Below are 25,850 nucleotides of genomic sequence, written 5' to 3' on the forward strand. Positions count from 1 at the left end.
ATGTGGGCACAGGGTATTCAATGTGTCAATAGTACGGACCCTGGTATACCCATAGGAAGCCCAACAACTATAGAAAGAGATGTAGTGCTAGTTTGCACTAATACCATGCAATTACCAAATAATTCAGTAATAATGACAAGGATGTATGTCCTAAATAGCAAGCCCACTATAAGGAATGACTCACTAGTTAAAGTTCCCTCCACTTGTGTAAATGTGGGTACCCAAAGACAAACCACTATATTAAGATTTAATATCTCTTTCCCCCCAGATCCAAAATGCTATAGCAGACAAAAGAGATAATGGTATGATACATTGTTAGGAGCATCAGGTACAGGTATAGGGTTGCTTAATAGTATAGATATAGAAACTTTAGCCAGCAAAATGAGTAATGCAGGAGAAGATATGAGAAGATTAGTTACAATGCAAGCTATATGGATGCCTACAGTATTTACCCCATTACAGGCCAGTATATCTTGGGATAATGAATATTTACAGGTGTTCAATAGCACATTGTTTAACACACTTTACCTGTCAACAAATGTTTCTGAACTGCTTAATTGGACTGAATGTTCCCTCAGAACCATGCATCAAATTATGCAAAAGGGTAAAGCACAAACACAGTTAATGACAGGTAACAAACAAGCATACAGAAGGATGTTTAATATATCTTCTTTGTTATGGATACAAGTTCAGGGAAAGAAGATGCTGTGTACTGACAACTTTTGCACGGGTGAAATTCATGTGTATAATGTCACACAGAAACAGGTTATGTGTAAGTACTTCATCTTACCAGTCCCCTTGTGGACAACTACTGGAGGGACTCAGTTGTGGACTCCCCAGATGAGAGGTAGACACATAGACACCAGTAACAGGACACATGACTTATCCCTATGTTCTGATACTGATGATGGATTAGTATATCCTCAGCAGACACAGCTATATGAGCCTTGTAAGTTAGAACACCCAACCAGTGTTTGCAACTGGGAATTGCATGATAAAGAGGTGGATATGTTTATAGAGGTAGAGCCTCAAGTTGTATGCCTAGTCACATATGATATGAATACAACTTCCCTCTATAATTTACCAAATCCTTTTTCTGGATGCTTATTTAACGTTACACACCTCAGGTGGAAGAACACTACTTATGTGTTCTATGCGAAGAGACAAGAAGATGTACAGTTTGAATTTCAGGTGACTGAGATACCTTCCCATAACCTTACAGTTAATCTCCAAAGTATCATTAATGCCATTAATAATACAGAAAAACTTGCTCAACACTTACAGAAAGTAAACTATTCTACCCATCATGCACAAATGCAGACAATTGTAGAAGCAGAGAAATTGGTGGAAGTAGCCACACAATTAAAAGATAATTTACAGCACCATTGGTGGGATGTGTTCACATGTAACTCACTTTCAGTCAAAAGGATGTTTAGTGGTCTCATTCATCCAGTAATCGTTATAATCATTGTATTAATTTTGCTCATTTTGTGGAATTGCTATTTATCTTATAATTTTAGGAAAATGGTAAATAAAGCATCTCTTATAAAGGGACTCTCTTTGTCACACATAAGAAGAGTGCCTCCGAGTGGGAAAAGTGTTCAGCGTGTGAAAGAATTACATTGATCACACCTGAGAAGAAATGTGTTTTCTGTAGTACTGATGTTGGAAGAAACCCCTCTTTCTAGGGAAAGATGCGCCAGGATTTTTGGTATTCTAGTGATGAATGATGCTTGCATCTACTTGCATAGGGTGCCTATGGAAGTAATATAGTTACTATGAAAGCCATGACTCCAGTAAGGGAAAGATAGTATGTTTTAATAAAAAGAGGGGATTGTGAGAGTCGATAATAATTTATAGTGTTTATTTAAAACATACTGTATGATTTATCAGAAAAAGCCATTTTCCTTTACACAAATATCATGAGATTAAGCCAGCATTATACTGAACGAGCATGTTACAAGACAACAGCAGCTGAAGGATCCCAGAATAGGATACTAAGTCTGGACACTGTGAAAAAAAAGACATACTGAAGACGCATTGATACATCCTATGTACTTGTGAAATCAATCATATGTATTCTTTTCTGTCAAACCATTTTTGGCAAATGTTTGAGACAGCAGTTTTCTGAACTTATAAAAGACAGCTCAAAGAGGATGTGCCTCTGAGAGCTGAGTGGATTCATCACAAGTGTGTGTTGAGTTTTCATCATCTCCCCAGCTGGCTGGAAGGAAAATTAAGAACAGGAGTAGTGTTTTGCATACCGTGATCCAGGGGTAGGAAGCCTCATCACCCTAACATTTTGTGGGATCCCCAACTGCCTGTCTATACTGACGGATGTCCACTTGAAAATTTGGAACTGCAGTAGCAAAACACGGGTGAGTATTGAAAAATAAATACGCATTTGCGCTTTTCAATGCTCTCTTCTGCGCTGATATCACCTTCCCAGTGTTACACATATCTCACTGAGGTATACATTGCAAATTAATAAACTGAATATGTGCTTAGCCCATTACTGTAGCAAGGGGTGTTCAACCAGTGCCGCTGCCCAGAGTGCAAGGCAAAGGGGGTGGCACAGATGCTGCCTCATGGCACCCTAGAAGGCAGCTCCCTACCCTTTTCCACCTTGTGGGGTGCCTGTTTCCATTGCTCCCCAGCCACTTGTTGTGTGACATTGTGATCACATGTGCATGTTTGTATATATACATATGTGTGTGTGTGTGTGTGTTAACGTGCAAAATTGCTGCCTTCTCTGGGTGTGTCATCAATCAGTCCACTTTCTCATTATATTACCAGAAACACACTGTTATACTATTCCATTTGCTGCTATTGACTACAGATCAGATGACCGATTGCTATTGGTTAAGTTATGTCACGCCTGAGGGCTGGTTTGGGCAGGAATAGGCGAGGGAGGCTAAAGAGAAGACTTGGGAGGTGTGAATAAACATGGGTGACTTGAGCCAGGACTCATTGCTGTGAGGAGGTGGAGGAGATGCAGAGGATGATGGTCCCAAAAGCAAGAACAAGAGTACAATGGCCCTCATTCAGAGCCGTTCACTATTTGCGGTCGTTCATTTTCTAAAAAGGGGTGGCTATTCAAATTAACCGTTCGCACTTTGCGGACTGTTCACTCCTCTAAGTCTGAACGAGCGAGCAAAACATGCGAACGTAAATTTGAAAAATACGCCCCCTGGCCACACGCACCATACGTCATGTCCGCTATTTATTAGATTAATCGAGTACATCGACCAGCGTATGAACTGCTCGCTATTCTTGGGGCTGGTTTTTTCAACCACTATTTTGCGAGCAGTTCTGAGTTAAAAAAAACAAGTGACGTGGTCAATGACGCTGCTGGATTAATTATGCACTCCCTTAAAACGCCCGTTTTGACCTTTAAGCACGCCTGCGATCGGATTTCCACTCCCCGTTTTCAAGCACCTTCCCCTGTTACCACCCACATACGCCTCATTCTGTCACTCAAAATAGCAGGCATTCGCTATTTTGCGAACACATGAATTTCGGCCGCACTGACTGGTTCGCGTATGCGTATAACGATCCGTACGCATGCGCAGTTGGGCAAACATCGCTCGGAGCGAACGAGCTGCCGCTTACGAGTGGCTCTGAATCAGGCCCAATGTCTTTATTAAACAGCAGGTTGGAATGAGAACTGGATATGATAATACTGAATGAATGAGCAGAATTGGATTGGGACTGATGATGCTGGATTGAGAGCTGGATCTGTTTGAGACCGATGTTGATGATTTGAAGAACTTGATGGATTTGAATCCGATGTTGAAGAATTGATTAATTTGATCGGTTGGGATCGATGTTGATGAATTGAGAAACTTAATTGATAAGAGTCTGATGTTGATAAATTGATGAACTTGATCGGTTGGGACCAATGTTGATGAATTAAGGAACTTAGGGCCTGATTCAGAGCCGCTCGTAAGCGGCCGCTCGTTCGCTCTGAGCGATGTTCGCACAATTGCGCATGCATATGGGTCATAATGCGCATGCGCAAACCAGTCATTGCGGTCGGAAATCGTGCGCTAGCAAAACAGCGAGGGGCTGCTAATTTGATTGGCAGAATGTACCATTTGTGGGTGGTAACAGGGGAAGGTGCTTGAAAACGGGGGAGTGGAGAACCAAATGCAGGCGTGCCTAACAGTCAAAAGGGCGTTTAATGGGAGTGCATAATTAGTAAAGGAGCATCATCGACCACATCACTTGGTTGTCTTTTAGCCTGAACTGCTCGCAGTGATTGCGGTAAGTAAAACCTACCACAAGCACTGCGAGCAGTTCAGATGCCTTTCGATGTACCCGATTAATCTAATAAATACCGGAGATGACGTGTGATGCGAACGGAAAAGGGGTGTCTTTACAAAATAGCGAGCGCATTTTTCGTTCGCTCGCTCAGCCATAGAGGCATCAACAAACCGCAAAGAGCGAGCGCTCAATTTAAATATATGGCCCCTTTTTTGGAACGACCTTCCGCAAATAGCATCCGGCTCTGAATCAGGCCCTTAATTGATATGAGTCCAATGTTGGAAGCATCGGATGAGAACGATGGTTCGATGTATCGGCTAGAACTGATGGTGACTGTAAGAACAAGTCTCAGTGGTAAAAAACAGACTGGTGTGCAAGATGTTATGGGAGACTTGTTTACCAGATATAGGAACTGTATAGAACGGACTGGGGTCCTGATTTAGCAAGGAACGCAGTTGTTAATATGCTCGCAATTGGTCGATTAATTCACATTGCGTATGCATCACAGTGTGCGTACATGAACTAGCAATTGCAATGGGAACTGCAATTTTTGGGGTTCCCATGAAATTTTGCAGGAGTAGTAATGTGCAGACGAGGTGCCACCAAGGAAACTGGAACCGGAGAAATCGGAATGGATGAAGTGGCACCTCCTAAGCCTCCCAGAGTGGATTGGATGTTATCCAGCCGGTTAGTCAGTTCTTGGCGGAACTGTACCACCTGACCCTGTGCCACCTCTTGGTGTTCTAGGTGAGCAACAAGATCAGGTGTAAACCCAGCAGCTTGTGTTTGATTCTCGGTTAGATCCATAGGCCCTATGGATCTAGCCGAGAACCAAACACAAGCTGCTGGGTTTACACCTGATCTTGTTGCTCACCTAGAACACCAAGAGATGGCACAGGGTCAGGTGGTACAGTTCTGCCAAGAACTGACTAACCGGCTGGATAACATCCAATCCACTCTGGGAGGCTTAGGAGGTGCCACTTCATCCATTCTGATTTCTCCGGTGCAAACCATCACGCCTGAGGGTTGGTTTGGACTGGAATAGGTGAGTGAGGCTGAAGAGAAGACGTGGGAAGTGTGAATAAACCTGGGTGACTTGAGCCAGGACTCATCTATTGCTGTAAGGAGGTAGAGGAGGTGCAGAGGATGATGGGCCCGAAGGGAGAACAAGAATTTATTAAACAGCAGGTGTCACAATCCTGGCTAGTTTTTACCTTTTGTGACTTACCTCTGCCAGCTGCTCCATGGATCTGTGTTTGTAATTCTCCTGGGACATCTGCTCTGGCTGAATCATGCTGGCTGTGACATCTCTGTGTGTGCAGACTGCTCTCCTTCCCACACTGATTAATCACCTGGACCCTGCTCTGTCTGTAAGCATTGCTAGTCTTAATTGAAATCACAGGTGAGGTCCTGATTCTCAAGGGCTGCAGAGATGATTACTCCCTCTGCATGTTGTACCTTGCTCTACTCAGTATGCCACTGCCAGACCACCTGTCTGTGTCCACCAATCGCTGCCAGACTCTAGGTATATAGATCCTCCTCTAATAGCACTCAGTGCTTGAACATCTCATTACATCCCGTGGTGTACAACTTGTGCTATAGCTGTACCTCTGAGTACCAGTGTGTCCCAGGCTCCTGCTGGTTCCTAGACCAGTGCTATCTGTAAGCCTGCTGCATTCAGCTATCCACGCTACCAGCCTCTCACCTACGGTTCCCAGGCCACTCCAAGTAGCTTCCACGCTACCAGGTTCTCCACACGGCTCCCAGGCCGCATGAAGTAGCTTCCACACTACCATCTCTCACCTATGGCTCCCAGGCCGCTCCAAGTAGCTTCCACGCTACCAGCTTCTCCACACGGCTCCCAGGCCACACCAAGTAGCTTCCACGCTACCATCTCTCACCTACGGCTCCCAAGCCGCTCCAAGTAGCTTCCACGCTACCAGCTTCTAGACACGGCTCCCAGGCCACACCAATTAGCTTCCACGCTACCATCTCTCACCTATGGCTCCCAGGCCACTCCAAGTAACTTCCACACTACCAGCTTCTCCACACGGCTCCCAGGCCGCACCAAGTAGCTTCTCTCACCTACGGCTCTCAAGCCGCTCCAAGTAGCTTCCACGCTACCAGCTTCTCCCACGGCTATCCAGCCGCTCCACGTAGCCATCCAGCTACCAGCGTCCACCCACGGCTATCCAGCTGCTCCACGTAGCCACCCAGCTACCAGCGTCTACCCACGGCTATCCGGCCGCTCCACGTAGCCACCCAGCTACCAGCATCCACGCACGGCTATCCAGCCGCTCCATGTAGCCACCCAGCTACCAGCATCCACCCACGGCTATCCAGCCGCTCCACGTAGCCATCCAGCTACCAGCGTCTACGCACGGCTGTCCAGACGCTCCACGTAGCCATCCAGCTACCAGCGTCTACCCACGGCTATCCAGCCGCTCCACGTAGCCACCCAGCTACCAACGTCTACACACGGCTATTCAGCCACTCCACGTAGCCATCCAGCTACCAGTGTCTACCCATGGCTATCCAGCCGCTCCACGTAGCCACCCAGCTACCAACGTCTACCCATGGCTTCCCAAGCCACAACAAGTAACTTCCACGCTACCATCCGTCTGCAAGCCCATCTACTAGTAACCCGACCAGCTCAGTCAGCCTCCCTACCAGTCCCAGTCTGGTTCCTCCAAGTCCACTCACCTCATGGCTCATTAGCTGCACCAAGTAGCTTCCGTGCTACCATCCATCTGCAAGCTCATCTACTGGTACCCCGACCAGCTCAGTCAGCCTACCAGCCAGTCCCAGTCCGGTCCCTCCAATTTCCTTGTGGTCTCACTCCAACGTTTCAAGTTTCCAGTTCCAGTCACTCATCACCGTAGGCAGTTCTCACTGCTATTCACTTCTTATATTAAAAGAGCTATTTATGTTACCCATGGTTCCAGTCCAGCCGGCCTCCAGTGATTCCAGTTCATCACCTGAGACAGGTAACTCACTAGCACCAACTGTGACAGCAGGTTGGAATGAGAACTGCAGATGATAATACTGAATGAATGAGCAGAATGCTGCTTACATTAGAGGAAAGCAGCCTGTAGCTCTCCAGCTGAATTACAACTCCCAGCATCCGGGCTGTTTGCCGAACTTCCTGGAAGTTGTTTGTCAACAACGGGTGGCGTGCCTCAGGTTACCTCAGCCTGCTTTACGCACGTTATGTACCATGTAAATATGTATGTATGTGACCAATATCATTTTTGTATTAAACGTATTTGTACTTTATTGCACACATCCTGGCAGGAAGATGCTCTGTGCTGCTGCTCATATTTCTATTCTCTCGCAAGACACCCACCATCTACATTATCCAGTTATTCCGCTTAGAGTCACCTACATACAAAGGAGTCAGGCATTTATTGAGCGGAACTATTATTTATAACAGCCAATCAATTCACCAGGGTCCTGGGGCAACCATTTGGGGTAGAGGGGGGGGAAACAATGAAAAAAAAATGGGTAAATTTGAAAATGTTTTGCCCACCCAATCAACTCGATGGTTCAGATTTTTTTTTTAAATGAAAGGGGCATATAGGGGATGTTGACTGTGGCCATAAAAATTTGTGGACATTTTTGGCATTCAACAACCGCATGTCGAAGATATCAGCGGCTGTCTCAGTTCAACTTCCAAAATGGCACATCAGGAAACACATGTTTTTTATTAATCAAGACTGAGGCCTGAAGGAGTTGGAATATGTATGTAGTTGACAGCAGGGAAAGGAAGGGTTAATTCATAGTAAATTTAATTAAAGTTTTAGATTCCGAAGCAAATTTATGAGGGAGGAGGGGAGGCATTTATAAAAAATATTTCAATCATTCACATCAGTCCTTGCCCCAGTTGAGCTCTTTGGTGGTTCGCATTTAAAAAAAAACTGATAGGGGCATGCAGGGGATGCTGTCTGTGGCCATAAACATTTCTGGACATTTTTGGAATTCAGCAACTGCATGTCAAAGACTTCAGCGGCTGTGGCAGTTCAATTAACAACATGGCACATCTAGGAAAGAGAATGGCACTGCAGTGGCAGACAGAATGGCAGTTTAATAAACTATAACAATAATATTTGTCATCTACAAAAAAAGACAGCAATGCCCTAAACAGCTCATAATGCAAAGAAAAGATGTGCAAGACAGAATTGTCCTTGGGCCCTCCCACCGACGGGAGTAATGCCGGTGTCACACCTGCCAATTTTGATTCTTGAACAGGTGGTTGTTATGTGGCACCACACAAAATGGAAGCTCTGAACAGGAAGGGGGCAAAGGGATTTAAAGTCTGGTACTAAACATCTCATATCATTGTGCTTCTGGGATTATGTATAGGAAGGCTGGGAGGGGAGGATTGAGAACATCTCCAGATACCATCATAAAATAACCTCTCCATTTGGTGCTTGAGTTGCATCTGACCAAACATGGCTGTTATAATCAAGGAAAGCCAAACTCACCAGGTTGGTATCTACAAATCAAGTTTGAAAAATGGCATAAGAGTATTTTGCAAGTATACCTATTTGTGATTTTAGTTGAAATAAATACAGTATGATACAAACAAACAGAAAGGTAAGCTTCACAGCAGCCGCAGAAATGCACTGCACAAACGCACAGTGCTTACATGGATACACTGGGTGTACTGTCCCGCACTAAGTGTCTGACAAATTGGGAGCAGCCAGCATAACCAATACTCTATCTTCCAATAATCCAGTCAGATGTGATCTGAAGAACTGAGTATGCAAAGTATAGACTGTAGTGTCACATAGTACAGCTAACATGCATAATATAACTGGCTAGCAGATCTATGGCACAGTTGAAGCTTAGAACTCACCATCGGATGCTGTACCAGGTTGAGCATATGTAATGATGACTGTCTGGGACCATGTGAAAAGGAAAATGGCTGCTTACAGTTCCTTTAGCCCAGAATGTATTGCTAGACTGCTATGGAATATTAAGGACAAAATAGATCAGATTTAAACTGCTGCTATCCTGACCACTAGGTGGGGCTGCTAATGTGAATTAGTGTAACATAACAATCCCTATGATGAAGGTATGACACTGAGGTACGGCCTGCAGCATCACAGTGCTTACATGGATACACTGGGGTACGGCCTGCAGCGTCACAGTACTTGTATGGATACACTGGGGTACGGCTTGCAGCGTCACAATATTTGTATGGATACACAGCCAGCAGCGTCACAGTACTTACAGTATATGGAATCTGGATACACTGGGGTACGGCCAGCAGCGTTACAGTACCTATATGGATACACTGGGGTACAGCCTGCAGCATCACAGAGCTTATATGAATACACTGGGGTACGGAAGCATACACTGGGGTACGGCCTGCAGCGTCACACTGTTTATAAGGATACACTGGGATATAGAACCATACACTGGAGTATGACCTGCAGTGTCACAGTGCTTATACGGATACACTGGGGTACGGAATCATACACTGAGGCATGGACTGCAGCATCACAGTGCTTATATGGATATACTGGGGTATGGAACATACACTGGGGTATGGCCAGCAGCGTCACAGTGCTTATATGGGTACACCGGGGTACAGCACAAAAATAAATCACCTTTTTGACTTTTTTACAGCCCCTGGATGGACAGCACACCCCTGGATGGACAGCACACCCCTAGACAGCACACCCCTTGATGGACAACACAGCCCCCTGGATGGAGCACAGCAAACCCCTGCACACCCCTGGATGGGCAACACAGCCCACTGAATGGAGCACAGCACACCCCTGCACACCCCTGAATTGTACAACACAGCCCCTGGGCGGAGCACAGCACACCTTTGTTGCACACCCCTGGATGGACAGCACACTGGATGGACAGAACACCCCTGGACAGCACACCCCTTGATCTACAGCACAGCACACCCCTGGATGGACAGCACAGCACACCCCTGGATGGACAGCACACTGGATGAACAGCACACTGGATGTACAGCACAACCCTTGATGGACAGGACAGCAACCCTTGATGGACAGGACAGCACAGCACACCCCTGGATGGACAACACAGACCCCTGGACGGAGCACAGCAAACCCCTGCACTCCCCTGGATGGGCAACACATCCCCCTGAACGGAGCACAGGACCTGATTCAGAGCCAGACGCTATTTGCGGACGGTCGTTCTAAAAAAGGGGCCATATATTTAAATTGAGCGCTTGCTCTTTGCGGTGTGTTGATGCCTCTATGTCTGAGCGAGCGTTCGAAAAATGCACTCGCTATTTTGTAAAGACGCCCCTTTGCCGTTCACATCACACGTCATCTCCGGTATTTATTAGATTAATCGGGAACATCGAAAGGCACCTGAACTGCTCGCAGTGGTTGTGGTAGGTTTTTCTAACCGCAATCACTGCGAGCAGTTTAGACTAAAAGACAACCGAGTGACGTGGTCGATGACGCTCCTTTACTAATTATGCACTCCCATTAAATGCCCTTTTGACCATTTGGCACGCCTGCGTTCGGATCTCCACTCCCCCATTTTCAATCACCTTCCCCTGTTACCACAAACGGTACATTCTGTCAATCAAATTAGCAGCCCCTCGCTGTTTTATGAGTGCACGATTTCCGACTGCAATGACTGTTTTGCGCATGCGCATTATGACCCATACGCATGCGCAGTTGTGTGAACATCGCTCAGAGCGAACGAGCCGCCACTTAAGAGAGGCTCTGAATCAGGCCCACAGTACACCCTGCACACCTCTGAATTGTACAACACACCCCCTGGACAGAGCACAGCACACCTCTGCACGCCCCTGGATTGAACAACACAGCCCCCTGGACGGAGCATAGCATACACTTACTGTATATACAATATAAAACAGTGGTCGAAGTGGGAAATTTGAAGTGGAGGTATGGGGATGCACAAAAAAATTGGGCATGGCCATGCATAATGAGGGGCATATCTATGTGTCATGAAGGGTGTGGCAACTCAAAATGGGGGTGTGTCATGCATCCATCCTGTCATCTCTCACCGTTTGCACCTGCACTTGGCCTGAGTCACTACAGATTGCCATTGCGATTGCACACGCAGGTCTGCTGCAAAAATATGCTAACGTTTGCAATCGCAAAGCTGTCACACAGCCAGCATAGAGATACCCACTACCCCTATCTCACATCCGTAATACCGTGCTGCATATACATAGGGTACATCAGCCCCTCATGCACAATTACAGAAGGTCTGACCTTACTCAGAAATTGCTAACCTTGTTGCACGCAGTGAGTACACAAGCTGTGTATGCTGTCGCAGTAGCTAATTTATGCATGCCCATGCAACGGTGTTTAAATGGACAGGCACGCCGTGTTTCTCTGACCACTCCCCTGTCACCACCCCCAAACGCTGACTACCTGTCACTCACTCTATGGCTTTCCGTAGTCCACGTTATCACAAAGCTGCTGTTGCGCACTACGGTACATGCGCAGTACGCAACAATCGGCTGTCTGCGTACACTGTTGCAGTTGCTATCTGTGCTGAATCAGGCCCACTGTACACGCTACTAGTATAAAGCAATGTACTAAAGTATATTCATTCTTAGGCTGCGGCAAGAGCCACCTTACCGCTGCTTCTATCAGGGGTCAGGACTGACAGGGAAGGGCAGTACATCACCCAACCGAGTGAAGCTGAGCGTGGGGGGTGGGGGGCTGCGACAGCAGTGCAAGCTATGGTGGCCCATGGGGGTGGCATCTGTTATCGGCCAGGACGCAATGCACGCTCTGGGGCTCTGGGGATGGTGGCGGCTGGCAGCTGTTACCGGCCGCAGCTAGTAGTGCTGCCATCAGAAATTGTGGGCCTCGGTACTAAGAACATAGGCAGGGTCCCCGCTTGCCTACCCTCCCGATTTTAGCGGGAGGCTCCCGATTTTTAATGTAGCCTCCCGCAGCCCCGCAAATTATAACTAATCTCCCGGTCTCTGAAACTGGAAATGCTGAGGGCGGCTCCTGCTAGTGAGCTCTGAACAATACTCACAGTGTCATACAGCTCCAGCGTCGGCTCCTCCGTACGTCCTCCATAATCACTCTCCCAGCAGTCTACACTGGCCGGTGTGTGAGCTGGGTGCAGGGGGAGGCGGTCCCGGGAGGCACCTCCGGGCACTAGCACTGCACTCCTGACGTCATGATACTTAAAAGCCAGCCACCGCGGGGTGGGTGGCCAGCGTAGTTTACAATTCACACAGGCACACTGATGCTGCATCAGCGGTGGGGACGGCCTCCATGGGTCACGTGTGCAGTCCAGGGCATAGCTTCCCCCTGCACCTAGCTCTCACACTGGCCAGTGTAGACTGCTGATTGGGTGACTATGGAGGACGGATGGAGGAGCCGACGCTGGAGCTGCATGACACTGTGAGTGTTCAGAGCTCACTAGCAACTCCTGCAAAATGTGAGAGAGGGGAGGGGATCTATGATGTCAGAGTGGGGAGGGGATCTATGCATGTCAGAGTGGGGAGGGGATCTATGCATGTCAGAGTGGGGAGGGGATCTATGCATGTCAGAGTGGGGAGGGGATTTATGCATGTCAGAGTGGGGAGGGGATTTATGCATGTGAGAGTGGGGAAGGGATCTATGCATGTGAGAGTGGGGAAGGGATCTATGCATGTGAAAGTGGGGAGGGCATCTATTCAACTGAATGTGGGGCAGGGATCAATTCAACTGAATGTGGGGAGGGGACCTATTCAACTGAATGTGGGGAGGGGATTTAGTCACATGAATGTGGGGAGGGGATATTAATATGAATATGTGTGTATGGAGGGGATCTATTAATGTGGGGTGGGGGGATGGATATGATGCTATCATATTACTGAAGGTTGGGATGCTGAGGATTAGAATGCTGGCGCTGGAATACTAACACCTGTCAGAATCCCAATGCTGGCATCCCGATGGTAAGTACTGGGACTAGTTGGAGTGTTAGGGCTAGGCACTAAGGTGGGAGCGTTAGGTTTAGGGTGTGGGAGGTTAGGTATAGGCACTAGGAGGATATGTTAGATTTAGGCAGCAGGGAGGGTTAGGGTGGGGTTTTTTAGGATACATCACCGACAAGTGGCGGTATCCTAACCCTGTTAGAAAGCTGGCATCGGGATTATGTCAGTGGGAGTCTAGGGTGTCAAATTATAGGAAGATGTGTTATATGATCATTTGTGTCTGTTATCACAACAAATGCCATCTAAAATGCTATATACTGCATCATAAATTGAAGGTTGAAGAATTTTAATTAGAGTGTTGGGAAGGAGCATGCAAAGGATCTGTCCCACTTTTCAGGATCCATAAAGAATATTTTATGTCCTAGAGTATCAGATTTTTTTTCATGGCAGCCATTGGCCAAAAGGTTCTTATTAGGAAATTCAGCACAAATTATTAAAATAAGTACATTCTGCCTATATATCTTTCTTAGGTTCAGTTATGTGGCGGTGGTGGACAGGGCTGTACTTTTGTTTGTCTGCATATTTTATGACTGTCAGCCACCAGCACTGATTTGCCTATAACATTGGCCATAAATAACTTAATTTGGTACAGGACACACCGAGTGGCAATATTTACACCCATAGGTGAGCTAGACACGCCACTTGGGCGGAGCTGGTCACGCCCCCACGACGGTATGCTGCGCTGCACGTGGTGCCATCTAAAATCTCCCTGAAACTAGTTTTCAAAAGTAGCCTTAATGGTGCAGGGAAGGATGGACATTGGGGGCATAGGGCTAGGAAAGCTGGACTGGTAGAACACAGGGCAGGCTGGACTGGGGTTGTGGCAGGGGGCATGGAAGGCTGGACCTTAATGAAGAGCAGGGACAGTTGGCTGGACTGGGGGGGCAGGGAAAGCTGGCTTGAGAGGGGACAGGGAAGGCTCTGCACTAGGTGGTGGGGCACAGAGCAGTACCTGACTTCCTCATTTCTTCAGAAGGGCCGGAGAGAGTCGGGGACCCGAGTGGGAGCGGTGCAGATATGCACCAGCAGTCAGTAAGAAACTGCGTTGTCAACCACACCTCGCGGACCGGCAGCCAATCAGGAGTGGCCGCTTCTGATTGGCTTGCAGTCAGTGCCATTTTTGACATCCCAATGGAGGCGATGTTTCTTACTGATTGCCGGTGCTTATCTGCGCTGCTCAAACCCGGGACCCCGCTCTCTCCGGGCGAAGGACTCCAGGCCCGACAGTCCCCCCTTGATGGCGGCCGCCGGCTACACTGCGTTACGGGGCCGGAGAGTGGCGGCCTCGTACCGGCCATGGCAGCAAGGAGGTGGACGGCGCCGATCATGAGAAACAGCCCTAGGCAGGGGACATGCACCGGCGGGGGGACAGGGACGGCTGGGCGGGCGGCGCCACACTGCCTGGCATTTACAGTGACTGACACACACTGACTGCTCACAGGCTGTCACAGGAGCACAGCCCCTAAAGCCAGTTATGTTTCTGTATCTGGCTTTAGGGGCTGTCCTCCTGAGACAGCCTGTGAACAGACGCAGTGACTGAAAGCAGCGGGTAGAGGCTCTCCACCTGTCCCTGGAAGCTGAAAAAAAATAAAAATTGTTCAGTGCTGGAAGTGGTGGTATCATACCTCCCAACTGTCCCGCTTCTAGTGGAACAGTCACGTTTTTCTGGGACTGTCCCGCTGTCCCGCCTGAGGGCCGCAGTGTCCCGCGGTGGGGGGGAAGTTGGGGAGAGCACACCCGCTGCTCTGCCTAGCTGAGCAGCGGGTGTGCAGAAGGTGAACAGATGCCGTGTGCATCGTACGGCATCTGTTCACTAGCGTAGGGAGAGCCTGGGGGGCTGCCCAGCATCTCGGAGAGTGCTGGGCACGCCCTCTATAGTGCCGAAAACGGGGGGAAGCCGCGAGGCTCCGCCCCAGTTTCATTTGGCTTCGCCCCCTTTCCAGAAGCCCCCACCCCTTTTTCGGACGCTGTCCCTCCTTCCCATCTCCAAAAGTTGGGAGGTATGCGGTATGCCATACCATTGCATACCGGCACACTTCGAGCACTGATATAAAACCTGTGAGAATCCAATGCGGGAGTGATGATGTTCTGCCTCGTTTTCGGATCCAAGTCAGGTCTCTTCTGCTCCTGAGCCCTCCGCGTGGATAATGTAATGAAATGTTGAAAAAAAGCGACGACACTCGAAATATTTAGCAATATATAAATTGTGCTATTCCATTATAGAGACGTTTCAAGGCATGGAAGCCCTTTTATCAAGGTAACGCACAAGTAAATAAATATCATGCTTACATGAAATAAGAGGTGTCTCACAGGCTGGAGGAAGCCGCCTACGGACGTCAGAGCGGCGTCGCATACATCTAATGCGCTCCCCTCCAGTGTGTCATAGTTACCATAGAAACCGGATGCTTTCCAGATTCAATGTGTGCCCTGTGTATCATACATAAATACAGTACAACAATGTAAAGCAGGGTATAATATGAGAGCTGTATGACCACTACAATAGATGTAAATACAAATAGCGCTATGAACTAAGGGCCTGATTCAGAGCCGGACGCTCTTTCAGAGCGCTCGCTCTGAATCAGGGCGGCATTTTTTTTTTCAGAGCCAGCCTCCCGGCAGCTCGCAGTTTTTGCGAGCGGCCAGGTGATGGTCGCGACCATCGTGCTTGCGACGAGACCCTTGTGGTAGGGTCTCGTCCATCGCAAACCCCAGTAAGCTTCCAGATTTAATAGAGCCGGAAGCTCACTACTGAGGCCGCCCCCAAACGGCAGGCATTCCTTCGAGAACGCCTCAGTTTGGCCACCCACCCCCCGTCTGCCTCCAAAACGGGGCGAGTTGTCAATCACAATCGACAGCCGCCGCTTTTTGGTGCGAGACCCGTAGCGACAGAGCGCCCGTCACTGGTTGGGTCTCGCGCATGCGCAGTGACCTCAATCAGTGGGGGACCATCGTCCCGCATGCGAGCACTGTGCGCTCGTGAGCGGGTCTGAATCAGGCCCTAAGATCAAACTACACACAAAAATTATAATATGAGAACAGCAATATACTAATGTTACAAACCTGCAAGATGTACAGTATATATGATACCTCAAATAAATGGTGGCTTTCAAAAGCTGATGCTTAAGATATACCACTAGCTATTAACACACAGAGAGGTAAGAGCTTCATAGAAAGTTATCACCTGTACAAACATTCATGATGCTAATTATCGGGGTCCGAACAGACCCCGATAATTAATATTGTAACTCGCCGCGAACACAGGACCAATTCATCATTGCTCTAGCGCGGAGACACCTGATCTGAAAATTAGCTGTCCCCGCGAGCAGCTTCATTGCTACTTTCATGCGCACAAGACCCCTGACGTCCGGCAGAGTGTTAGGAGATAAAGTGAACGGAGATAAGATAAGGTACCAGCCATGTCACAGGCTGTGTTTGAAAAATGGCAGTTAGGAGCTGATTGGCTGGTACCTTATCGCCGTTCACTTTATCTCCTAACACACCTTAGTAAATAGACCCCTAAATGATGATGAATAGACCCCAGAGTCTGTAGAGATAAAGGGGTCTATTTACTAAGGGGTCTATTTACTAAGCTGTGTTAGGAGATAAATTGAACAGAGATAAGGTGCCAGCCAATCAGCTTCTAACTGTCATTTTTCAAACACAGCAGTTAGGAGCTGATTAGCTGGTACCTTATCTCTGTTCATTTTATCTCCTAACAAAGCTTAGTAAATAGACCCCTTAGCCATGGAGGGAGATAAAGTGAACCATCTCTGAATCAGGCCCTAAAGCCCATATAGCTAGAGAAAGATGTCACAGTCATTCAATACACAATATAGTCCCTTCCCTTCCCAAACCCGTTATTTTGTTAACAAGGGGTAATCCAAAGTTGAAAAATAAAACACTGTAGCTCTCTAGCAGTTATGGAACTACAGGTCTCAGAAAGCCCTGACAGCCTCTGTGCGCCTCTGGCTGGCAGGACATATTGGGTTATAGTTCCACACGAGCTAGGGAAGGCCATTTGAAAAACGCCATCAAATAGTTGTGGCTGTGTAATCACTGCAAAATACTGTGCGATGACATGCAACCATCATTTGTAAAACATTTGACATCAATGGTATATTTGTGTATATGTACAGAGGAGGGAGATTGTTTGGGCATGAATTACCACTGAATTATGTGATAGAACATTGGTCAAAATGTCAACAAAAATCCATTGGTGGCAAATATCACAATGAGGCGATCACATTGAAAAACTAGTGACATTAGGGGACAAAAAAATTTATGGCAGCAAACTATCACAGTCTGATGACTATCCCTGACATGGTCTGAGGCATACTTGCCGACAATCAGCTCCAGCCTTCCGGGAGGGAGCTGATTGTCGGCTAACAGCGGTGGGCGGGGCCGACCAGTGACGTCACGTTGGGTGTGGAGCCGGCCATTGACGGCACATTGGGGGCGGAGCTGCACAATCGCATCATCGTGGCCCCGGCATCGTGGCCCCGCCCCCTCTTCACAATGACGTTATTTTCTGCATTGTGAAGCAGGGGGCGGGGCCGCGATGATGCGATTCAGCGCAAAACGCGTCACCGCCCCCCCCGCTGCGGGGATTTATAGTTTTTTCTGGGGGGAGGTAGGGAGGGTCGCAGGATTCCGGGAGGCTTGCCTGCCTTTTCGGGGGGCCGGGAGCGGGAGGGTAGGCATCCACAGGCCCTGCTAAGTAAAAATGAGGGTATAAGGCTGAAGGGAGGTGAATGTTTGTGTGAGTTTCCTGCTCTTTATTACAGTGGTTGGTGATCTTTACAGATAAGCGAAATTATGAAAACTATTCTGTAAAATATTTGCCTCTTTCTACAAGCTGCATACACACGGTACGATCTCTACTACCAACGACTTGAAAGATTTCTTTCAGTGAAGGCATCCTGCAACAACTCTGAACAGGGAAAGTTGGCGATATCGTGCAAGTTGGCCTGCATGTACGGACGATCATAGATATCGTTATTGTTCATGCGGTAACGCGCATCGTTGGTCGTTCACTGTATAAACATTAATGATAAATAACCGAGGTTCGGATACATCAGAGGGCATATAAACCCCTAGGCAGGAATACGTGGAGTTAATAAGGTTAGGAAAGGGAGTGTTAGTTTTAAGATGGGCGGGTTGGCATTAGGTAAGGATTGTTGAGTGTTGTGTTAAGGGTAGGGATGAGCGGGTTCGGATTTCTGAAATCCGAACCCCCCCGAGCCCCCCCGATCCGAGCCGTATCCGAGTCAGGCTCGACTTTTCCCGCCTGACTCAGATCTGAAATCGAGGCAAAACATCATCATCCCGCCGTCCGGATCTCGCGGGTTTTGGATTCTATAAAACGTCCCCGCTTCGGCGCCATTTCTCACTCCAGCTGTGGACAATGAAGAGGGAGGGTGGGAGCTAGGGCTGGCTGGGCTGTGTTGTGCTGCTGTTGTCCATAGGGGCTGGCTGGGCTGTGTTGTGCAGTCAGTTACAGTCATATGGGCTGTGTCCACTCCAAAGTCTATAGGGGCTGGCTGGACTGTGTTGTGCAGTGTCCCATAGAGGCTGTAGTCCTAGAGGGGTGCTGTAGTGTTGTCCAGGGGGTGATCTGTGCATCAGGGGTGCTCCCCCAAAGTGCACTCCAAAAAAAATGTATTATTTTTTTTTCTCTGTTTGTGAATTGTGTGCACAGTAGCCGCACGTACATCAACAAAGTAACGCCAACCGTGCGTCTGTGTCATAAGTAAAGGGCTGGCTGGCTTGACCATTAAAGGGTGCTTTAACCCCCAAAGTGCACTCCAAAAAAAATAAAAAATATATTTTCTGTGTTTGTGAATTGTGTGCACTGTGGCTGCATGTGCATCAACAAAGGAGCAGTGCCAAGCATGCACCTGTGAACCATAAGTCTGTTAAAGGGTGATGTAACCCCCAAAGTGCACTCCACAAAAAATAAACAATTCTTTTTTTTCTGTGTTTGTGTGCTATATGTATGCACAGTAGCCAGACGTGCATCAATACAGCAGCAGCAGCAAGCATGCGCCTGTGTCATAAGTCAAGGGCCGGTTTGGACATCTGGTCCGGACTGAAGGACGTGCCAACAATGTCAATTTCTGACATGTCTACTGTCATGCATATGATACTGTCACCACTAACAGAATGGTGGAGGAATTATTTTCTGTGTTTGTGAATTGTGTGCACTGTGGCTGCACGTGCATCAACAAAGGAGCAGCGCCAAGCGTGCGCTTGTGTCATAAGTATAGGGATGGATGGCTTGTCCGTTAAAGGTTGCTGTAACCCCCAAAGTGCGCTCCACAAAAAATAAAAAATTCTTTTTTTTTCTGTCTTTGTGAATTGTGTGGGCTGTAGCCGCACCTGCACCCTCAAAGCAGCAGCGACAAGCGTGCGTCTGTCTGTTAAAGGGTGGTGTAATCCTCAAAGTGCGCTCCACAGAAAAAAAAATTCCTTTTTTTTCTGTCTTTGTGAATTGTGTGGGCTGTAGCCGCACCTGCATCCTCAAAGCAGCAGTGACAAGCGTGCGTCTGTCAAAGGGTGGTGTAACCGTCAAAGTGCGCTCCACAAAAAATAAAAAATTCTTCTTTTTTTTCTGTCTTTGTGAATTGTGTGGGCTGTAGCCGCACCTGCATCCTCAAAGCAGCAGCGACAAGTGTGTGTCTGTCTGTTAAAGGGTGGTGTAACCCTCAAAGTGTGTTCCACCAAAAATAAACTATTCTTTTTTTTATCTGTCTTTGTGAAATGTATGTGCAGTAGCCACACCTGCATCCTCAAAGCAGCAGCGACAAGCGTGTGTCTGTCTGTTAAAGGGTGGTGTAACCCCCAAAGTGCGCTCCAACCAAAATAAAATAATCTTTTTTTCTGTGTTTGTGTGGGAAATGTATGTGCAGTAGCCGCACCTGCATCCTCAAAGCAGCAGCGACAAGTGTGTGTCTGTCTGTTAAAGGGTGGTGTAACCCTCAAAGTGTGTTCCACCAAAAATAAACTATTCTTTTTTTTATCTGTCTTTGTGAAATGTATGTGCAGTAGCCACACCTGCATCCTCAAAGCAGCAGCGACAAGCGTGTGTCTGTCTGTTAAAGGGTGGTGTAACCCCCAAAGTGCGCTCCAACCAAAATAAAATAATCTTTTTTTCTGTGTGTGTGAAATGTATGCGCAGTAGCCACACCTGCATCCTCAAAGCTGCAGCGACAAGCGTGCATCTGTCTGTTAAAGGGTGGTGCAACCCTCAAAGTGCGTCCCACAAAAAATAAAAAATTCTTCTTTTTATCTCTGTCTTTGTGAATTGTGTGGGCTGTAGCCGCACCTGCATCCTCAAAGCAGCAGCGACAAGCGTGCGTCTGTCTGTTAAAGGGTGGTGTAACCCCCAAAGTGCGCTCCAACCAAAATAAAATAATCTTTTTTTCTGTGTTTGTGTGTGAAATGTATGCGCAGTAGCCGCACCTGCATCCTCAAAGCAGCAGCGACAAGTGTGCGTCTGTCTGTTAAAGGGTGGTGTAACCCTCAAAGTGTGTTCCACCAAAAATAAATTATTCTTTTTTTTATCTGTCTTTGTGAAATGTATGTGCAGTAGCCACACCTGCATCCTCAAAGCAGCAGCGACAAGCATGTGTCTGTCTGTTAAAGGGTGGTGTAACCCCAAAGTGCGCTCCAACCAAAATAAAATAATCTTTTTTTCTGTGTTTGTGAAATATATGCGCAGTAGCCACACCTGCATCCTCAAAGCAGCAGCGACAAGCGTGCGTCTGTCTGTTAAAGGGTGGTGTAACCCTCAAAGTGCGTTCCACAAAAAATAAAAAATTCTTCTTTTTATTTCTATCTTTGTGAATTGTGTGGGCTGTAGCCGCACCTGCATCCTCAAAGCAGCAGCGACAAGTGTGCGTCTGTCTGTTAAAGGGTGGTGTAACCCTCAAAGTGTGTTCCACCAAAAATAAATTATTCTTTTTTATCTGTCTTTGTGAAATGTATGTGCAGTAGCCACACCTGCATCCTCAAAGCAGCAGCGACAAGCATGTGTCTGTCTGTTAAAGGGTGGTGTAACCCCAAAGTGCGCTCCAACCAAAATAAAATAATCTTTTTTTCTGTGTTTGTGAAATATATGCGCAGTAGCCACACCTGCATCCTCAAAGCAGCAGCGACAAGCATGCGTCTGTCTGTTAAAGGGTGGTGTAACCCTCAAAGCGCGTTCCACAAAAAATAAAAAATTCTTCTTTTTATTTCTATCTTTGTGAATTGTGTGGGCTGTAGCCGCACCTGCATCCTCAAAGCAGCAGCGACAAGCATGCATCTGTCTGTTAAAGGGTGGTGTAACCCCCAAAGTGCGCTCCAACCAAAATAAAATAATCTTTTTTTCTGTGTTTGTGTGGGAAATGTATGCGCAGTAGCCGCACCTGCATATTCAAAGCAGCAACGATAAGCGTGCATCTGTCTGTTAAAGGGTGGTGTAACCCTCAAAGTGCGCTCCACAAAAAATAAAAAATTCTTCTTTTTATTTCTGTCTTTGTGAATTGTGTGGGCTGTAGCTGCACCTGCATCCTCAAAGCAGCAGCGACAAGTGTGCGTCTGTCTGTTAAAGGATTACATCGGTGACAGCATCCAAGTAGGCATGTCAGACAGTCCGTACCTGTACTGGCAGGAAAAAGAGGCAATTTGGAGGCCCCTGTACAAACTGGCTCTAGGGAGACCCGCCTCCAGAACGTACAGAGGGACCTGAGGTGGTGAATTCCAGCGGGGACGAATTAATACTCTGTGAGGATGTACACAACACTGAAGAGGGTGTGGAATCGGTGGATGAGGAGGATGAGGATGACATCTTGCCTCCGTAGAGCCAGTTTGTGCAGGGACAGATTAATTGCCAGCATGTTTTGTGGGGGCCCAAACGAACCAATCATTTCAGCCACAGTCGTGTGGCAGACCCTGGTGCTGAAATGATTGGTTTGCTAAAGTGTGCATGTCCTGTTTATACAACATAATGGTGGGTGGGAGGGCCCAAGGACAATTCCATCTTGCACCTCTTTTTTTTCTTTGCATTATGTACTGTTTGGGGCCTAGTTTTTCAAACTGCCATCCTGTCTGCCATTGCAGTGTCACTCCTAGATGGGCCACGTGTTTGTGCTGCCCACTCGTGTCGCTTAGCATAGTCATCCAGCTACCTCAGTGCAACCTTTTGGACATAAAAACACTATTGTGAGGTGTGAGGTGTTCAGAATAGACTGGAAATGAGTGAAAATTAAGGTTATTGAGGTTAATAATTGCATAGGAGCAGAAAAACCCACAAATTCTGTGATTTTAGCTGTTTTTATGCTTTTTTTGAAAAAAATACAGATCCAAAACACAAAGCCCAGAACCCAAAACACGGAAGGGTGGTTTTGGCAAAACCAATCCAGATCCAAAACACAAAGAAAGATCCAGATCCAAAACCAAAACACAAAACACGAAAAGTGGCCAGTGCACATCCCGAGTTAAGGGGTGTGGTTAGTAGGAGTGTGAGTAGGTCTGTAAGGTTATACTGCCTCTTTTGAACTTTGGGCCTGATTCAGACCAGTTCCGGCAGCTCCATCTGTACGGGTCTCGCTACAAGACGGGGCGGCTGTCGATGGTGAGTGACAGCTCGCCCCGTTTTGTAGGTGTGGCTGCACAAACGCAGGCGTTCCCTTAGGAACGCCTGGCGTTTGTGGGCGGCCCTGCTGGCATCAACAGTGATCTCAGTAGTGAACTTCCTGCTCTATTAGAGGCTTGCGGGAGCCGAGATCCTACCACAGGGTCTTGTCACAAGCCCGATAATCGCGACGGACTCCAGGCTGCTCGCACAAGCTGTGGGTGGTCACCCACAGCTTTGCGAGCAGGCTGGAAAAAAAAACCCACCCATCAGACCTGCGAACTGCCTCCAGCAGCGAGCGGGTCTGAATCAGGCCCTTGATCTGCTTGCAGTCACAGGTTGTAGAGCTCTGGTTTTATTACTGCTTGTTTTTCTTCTATTTTTTTACTTCTTGTTTACTTTTTATTCTTTGCATCTCTATCCTACCTTCATATTCTACATCTTTCCTTTCCCTCTCTATTCTGTCTTCTCTCTATTCTGTCTGGCTCTGTGGCGCTAAATATCTCGCCACCAGTGTGCCCTTTCCTCCCTGTTGGTACCGCCGTCCCCCGTTCCTCTTGCCACTGCCCAGCAGATGCGCCAGTCCTCCCGGCGCTCCGGAGAGGCAGGCGCATCTGATTCTGTAGCCATCGCGCAGTCCCACATGCGCCGCTCTCACGGGCATGTGCAGCGTGACCTTAATCTGGATCCAGTCCCCATCACCCCGGCTGAGTCCCGCTCTGGGGATATAATCGGCCTGGGGACAAAACGAAGGTATTGGAGATTGAGCCAGGAGCCTGTCATGGTGCCGGCTCACTCCATAGTGGCAGGGGGCGAAGCCAGCAGCCATCTTGCCGTCACAGGGGAGCGAGGCAAGTGCAGCAAGGTCTGCTTAATGTCATGGGGTCCCCCCTGTCCTCCCCTCTCTTAGTCATGATGTAAGCACAACTGGTCAGGCTAGCCATGCTGGTGCTGCCGCTATAGATACTGGGGCTATTGAGGGGCTGCTGGTGGCAGTATTAGGTGCTCTTACACCCCTGCTGTCTTCTCATTCGGGGGGTGCGGGGTCGTCTGGTGCGGCCTCGTCTGTACCTGTGTCAAATAAGATGCGGGCGTAGTTAGGTCCCCTCTTGCAGCATTTAGGGAATATATGCAGCCTTTCCCTCGAAGCCCCTCCTGCTTCTGCGTTTTCCTTTGCCCCAATAGCGGATACAGGTAATGTCACGGTCGATGTGGATTCACATGTTTCTGCCTCTGTATCATCTGTTTCAGCTGACAGTGGGGACGACGCTCCCTTTGTCACCCCTCATGCTCGCACTGTCGACCCAGCTACCTCGGGAACCCGTGTGGTTGGCGCCATTGCAGATTCTGGTCTCCGGAACATGGCCGGTGTGCCTTCTGGTGAGTGCAATAGTTCTTCTGATGTTAACTCCTCTTCCAGTTCCACATCCTGTTCTGCCGATAGTTCTCACAGGGTTCGGCACAGGCGATCTAGGTGATTGTGGCGGCGTTGTGCAAGGAGACTTCGTCATTCTAGCGATAGGTCTTCAGAGAGTAGTACTAGCATGGAGGGTGGGGCTGGTTCATCTGATGTGGTGCACTGCACCAATACGGAAGTCACTCGAGGCTTACACACGCACGTTAGAAAGTGCATTCGCAAGGGTCACTATGTAGACATGTTCACCCTCACTGCAAAAGGCAAAAGAGAGTCTGCTTCAGCAAAATAGAAAGGAGGCATAGGGGTGGAAGCTTATAAGTCTTTATTCTACCTGGATCTCATTTTTTTGTGCTTTTTCTGCCTGCTACTTGAAGACTAGACCGTCCGAATACCTTAATGTTATTTGTTATTGCCACTTGATACACGGTCTGTTCTGGTTGTCCCGGGGTTCGGCATGGCGTCAATATGACGAAGAGTTTCACAGGAAACAGGATAGGGTAGTCAATTTAGATCTGGGCTGAAAGGATGTCGAAGTTTGGATGGAGGTTTCTCAGCCCACCTGGGGAACGTTGCCCGGGAGGACACCTGGTACCCCTCAGGCAAAAGGGAAGTGCCTCGCCTTCAATTACGGCAACTGCACGATAGGTGGCTGTTGTCGCTTTCGTCACATCTGTATCCATTGCAATGCTGCCCACCGCAGTAAGGATTGCCCCAGAATCAGCGGAGGATCCACGGCAGCTGTTCCAGGGCCCACCCCCAAGCGCGTTGTCCCCAGATCCTAGGTAAAGCGCTGTCCCCAATATGGTTGCCATGTCCAGGTGGCTTGAATGGTATCCATTATGGGGTGATGCTGAATTTCTGCGTAGTGGGTTTGCCGAAGGGTTTCAACTTCCAGTTTCTGGGTCGGTGAGTTCAGGGTTTCCCAGGAATCTTTGTTCTGCTTATGATCTCCCTCAAATTGTTAAGGATAAGGTGATGAAGGAGGTTGACGAGCCTCCGGTGCTGGTTCTTATTCTTTCCCCGGTGGGGGTTATACCCAAGAAAACCCTGGGTAGTTACAGACTTATACAGCACTTGTCCCACCCATCCGGGGAATTGGTCAATGATGCCATTGCGGAGGACGTATGTTGCGTTCGCTATCAGTCCTTTGATGAGGCTCTCGATCTGGTTTGCGTTTCTGGTTCAGGCTCACTTTGGCCAATGTGGATATCGAATCCGCATTTAGGCTGTTAAGCTTGCATCCGGATTCCTTCCATTCCATGGGTTTTAGGTTGTTGGACGGGTATTATTAGGACAAATGTCTCCCAATGGGTTGCTCGGCGTCCTGTGCCTTCTTTGAGCTCTTTAGTTCCTTCCTCCATTGATGCGTTGCCATGGGCTCTGGCGAGGTGAGTGTTGCTCACTACCTAACAGAAAAACTTTTGCTATTGGCGCTAACAATAATATACTGCAAATTTATGTGTGTGCAGCAAATAAAACAAAGGGGATTTTGTCATGATTTGATCAAAGCACTTAAGCCTGCAGCCCAGCATCAAGGGACCCCATTTTTCTGCAGGTCCCTAACACTAGCATATATGCCTAGC

General features: G+C 48.0%; 1 pseudogene; it reads left to right on the forward strand.

Annotated features, from left to right (window-relative positions):
• LOC148477547 (uncharacterized) lies at positions 1-25,606 on the forward strand (annotated as a pseudogene).
• Positions 25,607-25,850: the final 244 nt, after the last annotated feature.

This window comes from Taudactylus pleione, unplaced genomic scaffold (assembly GCF_031769625.1).
Source record: "Taudactylus pleione unplaced genomic scaffold, aTauple2 ptg000707l, whole genome shotgun sequence".
Classification (NCBI taxonomy): Eukaryota; Metazoa; Chordata; class Amphibia; order Anura; family Myobatrachidae; genus Taudactylus; species Taudactylus pleione.